Below are 12,738 nucleotides of genomic sequence, written 5' to 3'. Positions count from 1 at the left end.
TTGGTTGCTTCTGATCTACTTAGTCTGGACTTTTTTTTTTCATTATAAAGTTACTTTTATTTAAACAGTAGGCAAATATTAGTAATACAGTATTCAAAGTGGTTAACAACTGATAACTATGTTGTTACTGCAGTATAAAATACAGCATCTAGCAGAGCAAATTTTTAAAGATTTTTTTTGAATTTATTCATTCCCTTTTGTTGCCTTTGTTGTAGTTATTGATGTCATTGTTGTGGGATAGGACAGAGAGAAATCGAGAGAGGAGGGGAAGACAGAGAAGAGGAGAGAAAGACAGACACCTGCAGACCTGCTTCACTGCTAGTGAAGCGGCTCCCCACCTGTAGGTGGGGAGCCGGGGAGCTGGAACCGGGATCCTTATGCTGGTCCTTGCGCTTTGTGCCACCTGTGCTTAACTTGCTGCGCTACCACCCAACTCCCCTAGCAGAGGATATTTTACGAATAAGGATATAGCCACGTATGTTTTCAAATAGGCTGAGCAACACAGTCCAACATGATTTGAGTCAAACAAGCAAGAAGAAGGAAGGGAGGGTCCACCAGAAACAGAACATTGAAGACTTCCATTTTGGTGAGCCCCAAATTGGCAGACGTGAAGTTTCTTTTAAAATGATATACATTAATTACGTGAATTTCAGTTTTCATAAAAGTCAAAAAAATGAAGTGTTCTGCATAGGACAGAAGATATGCCTAAATCAACATACCATATTTGCACAAGGTCACTGTCATGGATACTAGAAAAACCAAAGTTTGTCTATGGCAGACTGAGCAAAGATTTCAGTTTGGTATTTTTTAAGTTCAAACTCTCTTACTACACAGAAGTTCTAATGACATACAGAGTTTTATGTAGAAACTCTTGTGCTTCTGGTTGGCACATCATTTATGTTTTCATTATGTGAAAATAATACAGACATTTGTGAGAGGCTGTGCAAAATTATTGTATTTAAAAAGTGGCACAGAAGTGATGTCAATAGTACATGCACACTTCATTCATATCTTCAACAAGGGTATCCTAACATTACAGAACTGAGTAAGGATACTAGCTTCAAGAGTAGCTGCTAAGCACTGGAGCCACTCAAGTCACACCAGAGTGGACAGACATTGCCCAGGTCAGACTCTATTGTTAAAGTTGAAATGGGTCTAAGGCCACTCAAGCTCACACCAGAGTGGACAGACATTGCCCAGGTCAGACTCTACTGTTAAAGCTGAAATGGGTCTAAGGCCACTCAAGCTCAAGCAGAAAGCAAACCTTTTAGAGTCTCATCTATTTGCTTAAAAGGTTTGATCATTCTTACGACTTGTGGTCTTAAACTTTTATTTTATAAAATCCAAAAGAGAGTACAGAAGAAATCAGTATGAGAGGTTATATTAAATAAGAGAAAAACACAAAGGCATAGTTAAGATGATGGGAATACCCAACACATTAAGAACTGTAAAACTTGCTTGTTACTTGTTGGAACCAACTCTTCAGAAGAAGTTAGGCAACAGACATAATTATTTGAAAGCAGGTCCATATGCTACACTAACAGGTCCTTTTCATCAGTGCACCATTAAGCTAATCAGAAATTCTACACGTGTATCCTCTTACAATAGCAGCACACACTACCAATACCCGTAAAGCTCTCACTCTCAACTGACTGCATTAAGGAAAATAAAAAGCAGAGAAATAACATAACAAGGAGGAACAGGAGTTATAAGTCATGCAGTTCAGCTCTTCTCATCAGCCAGCCAGCTTGCTAGCAACAAGTGATGGTTTTCATTGAGGAAGGTCTTGTGGAGTGGGGATGTGGTCACCAGTGACCTCGGTCTTATCTGGGGCTGCAGCAGGAAGTTGCTTGTTCTTCATTTTTGCTTTGGCCATGTTGTAATCCCCAGAATCAAAGTACTTTTGCCCTTTCTGCAACCTCTTCCTTAAGAAATCTGAGCCTCAAAGATTAGATGCCCATAGGTGTTGGGATTTACTTCTGGGCTTCAATTCTGTTCCACTGGTCTGTGTGCCTATTTTTGTTCCAGTACCATGCTGTTTTGATGATGATGGCTTTATAATATAGTTTGAGATCTGGGCGTGTGATGCCTCCATTTCTGTTTCTTTTCCTTAAGATGGGTTTGGCAATTCTAGGTGTTTTCATGTTCCAGATAAATGACTGTAGTGTTTGTTCTATTCTCTTAAAGAATCATGGTGGAACTTTGATGGGTATTGCATTAAATTTGTATATGGCTCTGGGGAGAATATTCATTTTGATGATATTTATTCTTCCAATCCATGAACATGGGATATCTTTCCATTTCTTGGTATCAGTTTCTACTTCCTTGAGTAGCGACTCATAGTTTTCAGTATATAAGTCTTTCACTTCTTTGGTCAACTTTATTCCTAGGTATTTGATTGATTTTGCTAAAACAGTAATGGGAGTGATTTCTGGATGTCTTCTTCTTCTTCAGATTTAGTGTTTGCATAAAGAATTGCCACTGATTTTTGTACATTGATTTTGTAGCCTGATGCCTTGCTATATTGCCTAATAACTTCCAGTAGTTTTCTGCTGGATTCTTTAGGTTTTTCTATATATACTATCATATCATCTGCAAATAGTGAGAGCTTGACTTCTTCCCTTCCAGTCTGTATTCCTTTGATTCCTTTCTCTTGCCTGATTGCTATGGCAAGAACTTCCAATACTATGTTGAAGAGTAATGGTGATAGTGGACAGCCCTGTCTAGTCCCCAATCTGAGGGGGAATGCTTTCAGCTTCTGTCCATTGAGTATGATGTTGGCTGTAGGTTTGCTATATATGGATTCCAATATCTTGAGGAATTTCCCATCTATTCCCATTTTTTGTAGTTTTGAGCATGAATGGGTGTTGAATTTTGTCAAAGGCTTTCTCTGCATCTATTGAGATAATCATGTGGTTTTTGGCTTTGCTTTTCTTGATGTGGTGAATGACATTGATTGACTTACGGATGTTGAACCAGCCTTGCATTCCTGGGATGAATCCCACTTGGTCGTAATGAAGAATCTTTTTTGATATGTTGCTCTATCTGGTTGGCCAAGATCTTGTTTAATATTTTGGTATCTATGTTCATCAGAGATATTGGTCTGTAGTTTTCCTTTTTTTTTGTGTCCCTATCAGCTTTTGGTATCAGGGTGATGTTGGCTTCATAGAAGGTGGAAGGGAGTATTCTTGTTTCTTTGTTCTTATTGAAAAGCTTAAGAAGTATGGGTACTAACTGTTTCCTGAAAGTTTTGTAGAATTCATTTGTGAAGCCATCTGGTCCAGGACTTTTGTTGTTGGGGAGGTTCTTAATAACAGTTTCAATTTCTTTGTCTGTAATTGGTGCATTTAGATTTTGTGGTTCTTCTTGGTTCAGTTTTAGAAGGGCATATGCTTCTAGGAATTGTTCCATTTCTTCCGGATTCTCTAGCTTGGTGGCGTATAGTTCTTTATAGAAGTTTTGCAGGATTCTCTGGATTTCTGTGGTGTCAGTTGTGATATCTCCTCCATCGTTTACAATTCTATTAATTTGAGTCTTCTCTCTTTTTTGTTTGGTGAGTCTGGCTAGGGGTTTGTCAATTTTGTTTAATCTTTCAAAGAACCAACATTTGGCTTCATTGATCTTTTGTATGGTTCTTTTATTTTCGATGTTGTTTATTTCTGCTCTAACTTTAGTGATTTCTGTCCTTCTGGATGCTTTAGTGTTCCTTTGTTCCTCTTCCTCTAAGTCCTTGAGGTGTGCAGTAAGGCCATTCATTTGAGCTTCTTCTTGGTGTTTAATATGTGATTGTATGGCTATAAGTTTCCCTCTCAGTATTGCTTTAGCTGTGTCCCAAATATTTTATAGGTTGTGTCTTCATTTTCATTTGTTTCCAGGAACATTTGAATTTCCTGCTTGAGTGAATCTCTGAACCAGTGGTTCTTTTTTTTTAAATTTTTTATTTAAGAAAGGATTAGTGAACAAAAACATAAGGTAGGAGGGGTGAACCAGTGGTTCTTAAGGAGTATGTTGTTTAGTTTCCAAATTCTGTGACTTTTAATAATTGTCTGTTTGTTGTTAAATGTTAGTTTTACTCCACTGTGGTCTAAGAAGATACTTGGAATGATTTCAATGTTCTTGAATTTATTGATGCTGTCTTTGTGGCCTAACATGTGGTCTATCCTTGAGTATGTGTTATGTGGATTTGAAAAGAAGGTGTATTTCAGTTTTTTGGGGTGAAGGACTCTGAAAATGTCCAAGAGGTCTAGTCTGTCAATCTCTTCATTCAATTCTCTTGTATCTTTGTTGGTTCTCTGCTTTGTTGATCTGTCTAAGTGTGAGAGTGGGGTATTGAAGTCTCCCACTATTATTGTATTACTATTGATGTATTTTTGAAATTCTTTCAGTAAGTGCTTGACGTATTTAGATGGTGCACCTCATTGGGTGCATAGATGTTAATGATTATTAAGTCTTCTTGGCTGATTGATCCTCTAATCATTATGTGATGTCCTTGCCTATCTTTTATTACTTTATTTAATTTAAAATCTATCGTGTCTGAGATGAGAATGGCTGTTCCTGCCCTTTTTTGTGGTCTGTTAGCCTGTATAATAGTTTTCCATCCTTTCACTTTAAGTCTGTGTTTATCTTGTTGTGATCTGATAATATATTCTTTAAAGACTTTCTCTGATAGCTCTCCTCAATTTACATGGTTTTCTATGCTTCTTATTGGTTTTTGGGGAACTAGTGTTTTCCTAATTGTGCCCTTCCTTTTTGATTTATGTTGTTACCTACAGGTGATGCTGTGTTCTGCTTTGTATGTCAGTTAGAGAGGGATAGGGGGAGTTTTTACATGAAATAGTATTAGGGCACCTGATGTCCCTTATTCTGGGGGTTGGGCGATATCCAGACTTCTTTCTTTTATAAGACTGATTCATGAATGTAAGATCTCTGCTGTGAGGTCAAAGTCCCTTTTCTTGTCTGCAAGGAAGTCTGATCCCAATCACCAAAGTCTCTATGGCAGCTGGGACACTTTGAGTATGATAAATTTCTCTGATGTCACAAGGTTAATGAGTTCCTTTACCTGATTCCTATGAATAATTCCCTGTAGTTTGCTTGGAGCCCATGGCTTCTACAGCTCTAACTAGAAGTCCAGAGCTCCTTTTAAGCCACAAGGGCTCTTTAAACTTGCTATTTGTATTCGAAGTGATTGTAAGTATGGCCCCTGCTATTGTAATATATCTTGTTTTTGCTTGGGTCCTTCCCTTCTGCACCTGTTTTCCATGCACAATCACCAGCCTTCAGTTAGTGATGTTCCTTTCTTCACAAAAATCCAAACTGCTCTCTGGTGAAATTTATTGTTATTTTGTTATAAAATTTGTTCTCTGAGTAACCATGTAGCCCTAGCCCTGCCTCAGAAATCTCAATATGTCATAGTTTTAATTTAATTTATTGATTATTTATTACTTAAGGATTGAGAGACAGGGAGAACACAATATTCTTGTATCTTCAATACTATATTTACATACAAGTCCTACGCTTTACATTTGTATTACCTACCAGTATCTAAATATCCTTAGTTTTCACACTACAAAAAGGCATAAAAGATTGTGAGGTGGAGGGAAGAGAGTCAATAAAGTAGGTGAAGTTATTGATGTTTAAGGCCAAATTTTGTGTCAAACTTCTTTTGCGTAGAAATATTTTTCATAGTTAATAAAAAGCTATATATTTTTTTGGTGTGATGAGACAAATTTGGAAACTGAGACATGAGGGAAAGACCTTAAGTAGATTGAAATTTAGAAAAGTTATGCAGAGTGAAAGTAGTGCTTCTATCATGAGTCATTGTAGGATCTGGCAGTAGTCTTATGTACTCTTGGAGTTATATGTCATTGAAAACCAACCTGCTTCTCCCAGGAGGGAAAATTACTCAACAGTTTTATTCTCTTTATCCAGTGACTTTTTTTTTTTGTGATTGTGTATCAAAGATTTATTTCATGTTAATGAGGCATACAGCAGACATTATTTGCATTTGCATTATTCAAAAATAATTCTCATTTCTATAATTTAACCATCTGTTTTAAAGAGGTTAGTTTCTAAACAACTGTGAGTTAAGACTGAAAGACCAAGACTGAGACTCTAGAAATCAGATTACTCTTTTTAAAAATTTTTAAATTATTTTAATTATTTTTATTTATTTATTGGAAAGAGACAGCCAGAAAGTGAGAGGAAGGGGGAGGGAGAGAGACAGAGAGACACCTGCCCCCCTGCTTCACCACTTGCAAAACTTTTCTTCTGTAGGTGGGGACTGGGGGCTTGAATCATGGCCCTTGCACATTGTAGCATGTGCACTCAACCAGATGTGCCACCCCCTGGCCCCTACCAGTCAATTAAAAAATAAGGTTTTAATTATCTTTATATCTACTGGATAGAGACAGAGAGAAATTGAGAGGGGAAAGGAAGATAGAGAGGGAAAGAGACGGAGAGACACCTGAAGCACTGCTTCACCACTCTCAAAGCTTTCCCCCTTGTAGGTGGGGACCAGGGGCTCAAACCTGGGTCTTTGTGCATTGTAACATATGCACTCAACCATGTACACCACCACCCAGCCCCCCAAATCAGATTACTCTTAAGTGCACTTTTAAAAAAGTTACTTATATATTCCCTTTTGTTGCCCTTGTTTTATTGTAGTTATTATTGTTGTTGTTGTTATTGATGCTGTTGTTGTTGGATAGGACAGAGAAAAATGGAAAGAGGAGGGGAAGACAGATGGGGGAGAGAAAGATACCAGCAGACCTGCTTCACCACTTGTGAAGTGACTCCGCTGCAGGTGGGGGGCCGGGGCTTGAACTGGGATCTTTACGCCGGTTTTTGTGCTTTGCACCACCTGTGCTTAACCTGATGCTCTACCGCCTGTCTTCTTCAAGTGCAATTTTTAGATGACTGGCATGACCTGGAAAGAACAGAAATTAAACTTGCATTTTTTTTTAATCTTAAAGATTTTACTTATTCACAAAGAAGCTAGGTGGAGAGAGAAAGAACCAGACATCACTCTGGTACGTGCTGCCAGTGACTGAACTCAGGACCTAATGGTTGCGAGTTCCATGCATTATGCACTGCACCACTTCCCGGACCACAACTTGAGCTTTTTTTTTTTTATGGTCAGCAATAATTTATTTGTCTACATATCTACCATTAAAACGATTCACTAATTAAATTGTGTTGAGAAGAAATTAAAAAGAAGTGGAAAACTGCCACCCACAATTATAATTCAATCTTGTGAGTCTTGTAGCATTTCAGTTCAAAATGAAACACTTGAGTTATTATTGCTTGACTCTTCCAGGCTAACTATTCTCCTTTTGACAGACATTTACAAATTGACCTTCTCATGGATTTTACAAGTATTCATAGCCCTTAGTGGAAATGCAAATGCTCATTTCCCCTAATAATGTCCAGTGACTCTTATAGGTAATGCTTTTAAGCCAGAAACGAGGAGTTAGATTAATGTTTCCCTTAAAAAATAAAGCCTTGTCAATAGTATATGTTTAGAACTGAAGTTTCAGTGAAAGATGGGTGAATATCTATCTAGAAGTCAGGAAATTTTCTTAAAGGAAAAAAAAGTACTTTAAAAGAAGAAAATTTCAGTGCATACCAAGTATGACACAAGACTGATATCCACCCAGTGGCCAGATATGTTTTCCTGAGGGATTTTGTTGTGTTTATTCCTCTAGCATTTTCTCATTCCTGACTTTTGGGGTGGCCCTTCTGTGAAGAGTTTCCTCATCCCAGCTGTTATGATGTTTAATCTAAAGTTGCCAACTTCTGATCTGGCGGTTCCAAGACAGAATGAGGAAAACAAAGCTTTCCAGTATTTCAGAATCCTGTCCCCCACCCGCACTGGAATTAATGCTTTCATCTTTGGTCAATCCTGAATTGTTTTCAACCCTAGCTTCATCTCTTTTCTCCCCCGGAATAGCAGAACACTTACTAATGGTAAAGATCCATGACCATGTCCAGAGCTCAATTACTTATGCCCCACAAAACTTCTATTTATTTCTCTTTTCCTTTTCTGTCTCTCTTCTCCCCTCCACCCAAGTAAGTTATGGTGGTTTTCTTTTGGTGACATATTTACTTTAAAGAGCTTTTTGTTGTTGTTAGGTTAACTAGGGTGATCCCCTCACCCCTACCCCATTAGGAAAAAGCAGGGTAATCATCTGGTTTTGATCCTAATGTTAATTCATGAGATGACTTGAAATTTTCAACAGGGGAAGTTGTAGCATTTCATTTAAAAAATATACAAGAATTTCTACTTCTTATTCCCCCCCCCCCCAGCCCTCATTCTGAACTGATTAATGTTCAAGTGGAAGGGACCTGAGCCATACTGTGTTTTATGCTTGGTCTCTTGAGGGTCCAGAAAGATAAAGCCTTCAAGTAGATGGATGTAGATATGAAAACAGTAACCATTTTTTTTTTTCCAAATGTGGAAAGATATAAGTCTTACTGTATGGTAACATGTTGTTTTCTCCTAATATATTTAAGGATTTATATATTTATTATGATAAAGAGTGAGAGAATACTGTTCAGCTTTGGTGTATGGCAATACCAGGAATTGAATCTGTAAATTATGGGGCTCTAGGCATGCAAGTTGACATTCTGACTAACCTGTTTATCAAGCCCAAAAATGCTATTAGAATGTGAATAAATCTATTCTTGGATATGGACAATAGTTAGAAGAGCAGATAGTGAAATAAGAAAATGGGGCTTTCCTCCTATTCCCATGTATCTAATGCAACATTGTTTTTCCTATGTGAGTTTAAGTGCCCTGCCTCCAGAGCCCCCTGGTCTGCCTTTACATAATATCCTATGCTCTGGAGATATATATATATATATATATTTTTTTTCTTATCACTTCATTAGGGAGTTAATGGTTTGCAGTACAGTTGTTGACATATGGGTATAATTTCTTTTTTTTTTTTTTAAATTTTTTATTTAAGAAAGGATTAGTGAACAAAAACATAAGGTAGGAGGGGTACAACTCCACACAATTCCCACCACCCAATCCCCATAACCCACCCCCTCCCATGGTAGCTTTCCCATTCTCTAGCCCTCTGGGAGCATGGACCCAGGGTCGTTGAGGGTTGCAGAAGGTAGAAGGTCTGGCTTCTGTAATTGCTTCCCCGCTGAACATGGGCATTGACTGGTCGGTGGGTATAATTTCTTATCTCCCTATGTAGGTGTGTGCAAAACTTTTCCTTGCCCATGTTATGGATGGCTTAATTTCCCATATATATGTTTACTTCTAGCCAGGCCCAGCAAATGTTTGAAAAATCATCATGCATGTAATATTCTTATTTTAATACTAAGTTCTTTTAGAATTGTATCCTATTCCTATTACACTCTGCTAAGAAACATGACATAACATAACATAAAGAAATTAGTGGAAAAATTGGAAGATGTAAGGCTAGTTAGATATGTATCTGGGAATAAGTAGGTCTTCTAATGTCCTGTTGGGTCTTATGCATAAAATTGAAGTTGCCTTTGAATCTTTCCTATTCTTCTTCTTCTTCTCCTCCTTCTCCTTAAATATTTTTGTTATCTTTATTTATTTGATAGAGACAGCCAGCAATTGAGAGGAAGGGGAGATAGAGAGGGAGAGAGTCAGAGAGACATCTGCAGCACTGCTTCACCACTTGCAAAGCTTTCCCCCTGCAGATAGAGACCGGGGGCTTGAACCTGAGTCCTTGTGCACTATAATGTGTGTGCTCAACCAGATGCACCACCACCCAGCCCCTGCTTTTGAATCTTTCTATAAAGAAAAATTTATTACTTCCATTGAAAGGTTGTAATGAAAGCTTCAAGGAAAAATGCAGGTTTTTAGTGAAGGAAGAGTGGGTTCTTATTTCAGACAATCTTTTTGTGGCCAGGTGGTGGTGCACCAAGTTGAACACACATGTTAGTGTGTACAGGGCTGGGCATAAAGCCCCCAGTCCTCACATGTAGGGGGTTATGTTTCATGAACAGTGAAACAGGTTTGCTGGTGTCTCTCTTTCTTTCTCCCTCCCTATTTCTTCCTCCCCTCTCAATTTCTTTCTGTCCTATCAAATAGAAAAGGGAAAACTAAAGAAAAAAAAGTGGCTGTCAGGAATGGTGGATTCCTTGTGCAAGCATAAAGCACCAGGTAAAGCACCAGCAATTTTTTTAGTGGTAAAAAAAGGGAAAAAAAGTTTAACCCCTAATTTAAATATTAAGTGGTGTCCCCAGTATTTCATAGTAGTGTAGATAGGCAAATCTCAGGTTCCTGTGTTATACTTACCCTAGGGCGTTTGTTTGCTTGATAACACTTATTTATATTTACTTATGTTTTCTCTCTTTAAAAAAAATTTTTTTAATATTTATTTTATTTATTTATTCCCTTTTGTTGCCCTTGTTTTATTGTTGTAGTTATTATTGATGTTGTCGTTGTTGGATAGGACAGAGAGAAATGGAGAGAGGAGGGGAAGACAGAGAACAGGAGAGAAAGATAGACACCTGCAGACCTGCTTCACCGCCTGTGAAGTGACTCCCCTGCAGGTGGGGAGCCGGGGTTCGAACCGGGATCCTTATGCTGGTCCTTGTGCTTTGCGCCACCTGCGCTTAGCCCGCTGCACTACAGCCCGACTCCCTCTCTTTCTTTTTAAAGAGAATGAAGGTGTGAGTTTACTTTTGGCAGAATGGATACTATTTAGGAGAGCCAATCCACATTATACTGTTAATGGCATTGATATTATATGATTCATCCCTCAAACAGCAAATATATTTAGAATTATTTATGAAAACATTGAGGGTATGCAATTCACATTACACTAGTATTGATATTTACTTTACACTTGGTTAAATACCAAATATTGTGGGAACATAAAAAAGCTTATCTTTATGAAAATATAGTTTGTATTTCACATATCTGCAAAAGTTAAGAAAATAATTCTGCTTAAACTTAAAAATGTGTTTTTAAAATTTTACACCAGAGAGATAGAGAATGGGAAGGCTATCAGGGGAGGGGGTGGGATGTGGAGATCTGGTTATGGGAATTGTGCGGAATTATACCCCTCTTATTCTATGGTTTTGTTAATGTCTCCTTTCTTAAATAAAAAAAATGTACACCAATGTAAAGCACAATTATTTTCTTTAGCATTTAAATGCTACATTTATGACAATATTAAAATATTTTTGGTTTGTTTACTCATTTTCAGTTGTCAAAACAAGTTTAATTAGAAACAGCTGTCTTGCAATTATTTTTGACAACTTTTCACATTCATATCTAAAATTAATAACTTTAAGAAAATGGACTTTGGGTAGGAGAGATAGTGTAATAGTTATGCAAAGAGACTCTTTTTTAAATTTCTTTATTGGAGAATTAATATTTTACATTCAACAGTAAATACAATAGTTTGTACATGCATAACATTCCCCAGTTTCCCATATAACAATACAACCCCCACCAGGTCCCCTGTCATCCTTCTTGGACCTGTATTCTCTCCACCCACCCACCCCAGAGTCTTTTACTTTGGTGTGATACGCCAATTCCATTTCAGGTTCTACTTGTGTTTTCTTTTCTGATCTTGTTTTTCAACTTCTGCCTGAGAGTGAGATCATCCCATATTCATCCTTCTGTTTCTGACTTATTTCACTTAATGTGAATTTTTCAAGGTCCATCCAAGATCAGCTGAAAATGGTGAAGTCACCATTTTTTACAGCTGAATAGTATTCCATTGTGTATATATACCACAACTTGCTCAGCCACTCATCTGTTGTTGGACACCTGGGTTGCTTCCAGGTTTTGGCTATTACAAATTGTGCTGCCAAGAACATATGTGTACACAGATCTTTTTGGATGGATGTGTTGGGTTCCTTAGGATATATCCCCAGGAGAGGAATTGCAGGATCATAGGGTAGGTCCATTTCTAGCCTTCTGAGAGTTCTCCAGACTGTTCTCCACAGAGGTTGGACCAATTGACATTCCCACTAGCAGTGTAGGAGGGTTCCTCTGACCCCACACCCTCTCCGGCATTTGCTGCTATTACCTTTCCTGATGTATGACATTCTCACAGGAGTGAAGTGGTATCTCGTTGTTGTCTTGATTTGCATTTCTCTGACAATCAGAGACTTGGAGCATTTTTTCATGTGTTTCTTGGCCTTTTGGATGTCTTCTGTGGTGAATATTCTGTCCAAGTCCTCCCCCCATTTTTGGATGGGGTTATTTGTTGTCTTGTTGTTGAGTTTGGCAAGCTCTTTATATATGTTAGTTATTAAACTCTTGTCTGATGTATGGCATGTAAAGATCTTCTCCCATTCTGTCAGGGGTCTCTTGGTTTGAGTAGTGGTTTCTTTTGCTGTGAAGAAGCTTTTTAATTTGATGTGGCAAAGAGACTCTTAAACTTGACTCTCCCACGTTTAATCCCCAAATCACCACAATCCAGGGTTGAACAGTGGCCTAGTAAAACAACAACAACAAAAAATAAATGGACTTTTTAAAGTATATATTCATGTTTTGCAAATTAAAAGATAATGAAAAACAAAACATTTATTCCTCCCCCCTCCCCCGGGGTTATCGCTGGGGTTTGGTGGCACAGGAATCCACCGCTCCTGGAGGCCATTTTTTCCCATTAAAATTTTTTAACACTGCATATTTATTTGTTTATCATCCAGGGTTATTGCTAGGGTCCTGAATTGGCATGATGCTTCCTTTCCTAGCATCGTTAAAAAAAAAATTTTTTTTTTATAGGATAG

At 37.8% G+C, this 12,738-nt stretch overlaps 1 long non-coding RNA gene across 1 annotated transcript; it reads left to right on the top strand.

Annotated features, from left to right (window-relative positions):
* Window positions 1-339: 339 nt before the first annotated feature.
* On the top strand, window positions 340-1,427 carry LOC132537490 (uncharacterized). The gene is made up of 2 exons (XR_009548946.1): window positions 340-1,124; window positions 1,201-1,427. It is a non-coding gene; the product is annotated as an uncharacterized LOC132537490 (long non-coding RNA).
* The last annotated feature ends 11,311 nt before the right edge of the window (window positions 1,428-12,738 follow it).

Source organism: Erinaceus europaeus, chromosome 3 (genome assembly GCF_950295315.1).
Source record: "Erinaceus europaeus chromosome 3, mEriEur2.1, whole genome shotgun sequence".
NCBI lineage: Eukaryota > Metazoa > Chordata > Mammalia > Eulipotyphla > Erinaceidae > Erinaceus > Erinaceus europaeus.
Note: the sequence above shows the minus strand (reverse complement) of the source record. Positions and strands in the feature narration are given on the sequence as shown.